The sequence below is a fragment of the Mandrillus leucophaeus genome, unplaced genomic scaffold (assembly GCF_000951045.1).
Source record: "Mandrillus leucophaeus isolate KB7577 unplaced genomic scaffold, Mleu.le_1.0 Scaffold359, whole genome shotgun sequence".
NCBI lineage: Eukaryota > Metazoa > Chordata > Mammalia > Primates > Cercopithecidae > Mandrillus > Mandrillus leucophaeus.
The window spans coordinates 2,891,358-2,893,852 of record NW_012103798.1 but is presented as its reverse complement, the minus strand read 5'-3'; the positions used below and the strand labels follow the sequence as shown (position 1 = coordinate 2,893,852).

Sequence of the window (2,495 nt, the reverse complement as noted above, 5' to 3'; positions counted from 1 at the left end):
TATCATACTACCTTTGAACCTCTGGTGGGGAGAAAAAGGTCAGACTGAATCCTATTCCTTTCCTCCCATGGACTACTCTAACTCCACATGTATTTAGGCTAATCAGATTTCTCTGGTAGCCTTCAGCACCCAAATTTTTTAACAAGAATATTGGAGGGTCAATAATATCTAACTCCACACATTAACTCTATGCTCAAGTTCCTCGCATGTTTCCTACTTATACCTGGCACATCCGAAGTTGCACGTTCCATTAGAATGTCGGATTAAAATGACCTTCGTCCTGTGCTCTCCTAGCCCTGAGGACTTGAGCAGCCGGTGGCAGTGCCCACAAAATGTGACTGTTATACAGCCAGCCCAGTAGGCGATATAACCCCTGAGCGCCTTCTTCAAATAAGAGAGTGTTGGACCTACCAGTGCCCAGATTTTAGCACCTTCTCTCGTTCCATGGGTTCATTCATGCAATAAAGCCAGACTCATTTATGTGATACAGAGAACATAAAATATTTGTTGAGCTCTACTCTACTACATTCCAGGCATTATTTGCAGTGATGGCAATATAATTGTGAACAAGAAACCAGTTCCTGCCCTCACAGAGCTTCCAGGCCAGAAGGTATTCTAAGCTTGAGAGATGGGCTCTGCCAAGCTAGAGTTTACTTTCTTTTGGCTTGTATGTTAATTCAAATGCAGTATCTCACTCTACCAGTGGGATTTGACGGCGTGATGTCTCACAGAAAGTTTGCTCCCAGACGTGGGTCCCTCAGCTTTCTGCCTCAGACGCACAGCAGCAGGCATCGTGGGAAGGTGAAGAGCCTCCCTAAGGATGACCCTTCCAAGCCGGTCTGCCTCACAGGCTTCCCGGGATACAAGGCTGGCATGACCCACATCATACAGGAAGTCGACAGGCCAGGATCCAAGGTGAATAAGAAGGAGGTGGTAGAGGCTGTGACCATTGTAGAGATAACACCCATGGTGGTTGTGGGCATTGTGGGCTACGTGGAAACCCCTCAAGGCCTCTGGACCTTCCAGACCATCTTCGCTGAGCACATCAGTGATGAGTGCAAGAGGCGCTTCTATAAGAACTGGCATGAATCTAAGAAGAAGGCCTTTACCAAGTACTGCAAGAAATGGCAGGATGAGGATGGCAAGAAGCAGCTGGAGAAGGACTTCAACAGCATGAAGAAGTATGGCCAAGTCATCTGCGTGATTGCCCACACCCAGATGTGCCTGCTTTCTCTGCGCCACAAGAAGGCCCACCTGATGGAGATCCAGGTGAATGGAGACACCATGGCCCAGAAGCTGGACTGGGTCCACGAGAGGCTTGAGCAGCAGGTACCTGTGAAGCATGTGTTTGGGCAGGACGGGATGATCGACGTCATCAGAATGAGCAAGGGCAAAGGCTACAAAGGGATCACCAGTCGTTGGCTCACCAAGAATCTGCCCCACAAGACCCACCAAGACCTGCTCATGGAGTTCTGTATTGGGGCATGGCATCTTGCCCGTGTTGCCTTCTCTGTGGCACGTGATGAGCAGAAAGGCTACCGTCACCGCACTGAGATCAATAAGAAGATCTATAAGATTGGCCAGGGCTATCTTATCAAGGATGACAAACTGATCAAGAACAATGCCTCCACTGACTATGACATGTCTGACAAGAGTATCAACCCTCTGGGTGGCTTTGGCCACTATGGTGAAGTGACCATTGACTTTGTCATGCTGAAGGACTGTGTGGTAGGAACCAAGAAGTGAGAGCTCACCCTCCCCACAAGTCCTTGCACCAGCAAACCAAACAGCGGGCTCTGGAGAAAACTGACCTTAAGTTCATTGATACCACCTCCAAGTTTGGCCATGGCCGCTTCCAGACCGTGGAGGAGAAGAAAGCATTCATGGGACCACTCAAGAAAGACTGAATTGCAAAGGAAGAAGGAGCTTAATGCCAGGAACAGATTTTGCAACTGGTAGGGTCTCAATAAAACCTATTTTCCACTGGAAAACAAAAACAAAAACAAGAAAAAAACAAAGGCAGTATCTCTTCAAACAGCAGGGACTTGCATTGTAGCTGTGTGAGTTCATCTTTGTTTTGTAGGCATAAATCACTACCCCCTTTAAAAAACAAATAAAATGTATTTTCTAAAGTTAACTTATATAAGAGAAAGTTCCAGAAATGCTGCCTGGTCCTGAAGGGCAAGTGAAGCATTAGCCTGTCTCCCCGAGGCTTTGTTTCAAAACTCCACAGGTCCATTTGCACCCTGTATTTTGAATGTGATCAGCTACATAATAACCCTTTACTTTTTTCCACACTATGGCACCTTCCTTGGAAGAGCTTAAGGTGTTTTACAGCCATTATCTCATCAACCCTCACCCTGGGGAGTGTTGGGGGTGGCACAGCATATATTATTGTCTCTATTTTACAGAAGGGGACATTATGATGGCACAAGAAGTTAAGTGTCTTGAGCAATAGTACAAAGGAAGTCAAGTGGAACTAAGAACAGAAACAA

General features: G+C 46.7%; 1 pseudogene; it reads left to right on the top strand.

Annotated features, from left to right (window-relative positions):
• The first annotated feature begins 720 nt into the window (after positions 1 to 720).
• Positions 721 to 1,931, top strand: LOC105546407 (annotated as a pseudogene).
• The last annotated feature ends 564 nt before the right edge of the window (positions 1,932 to 2,495 follow it).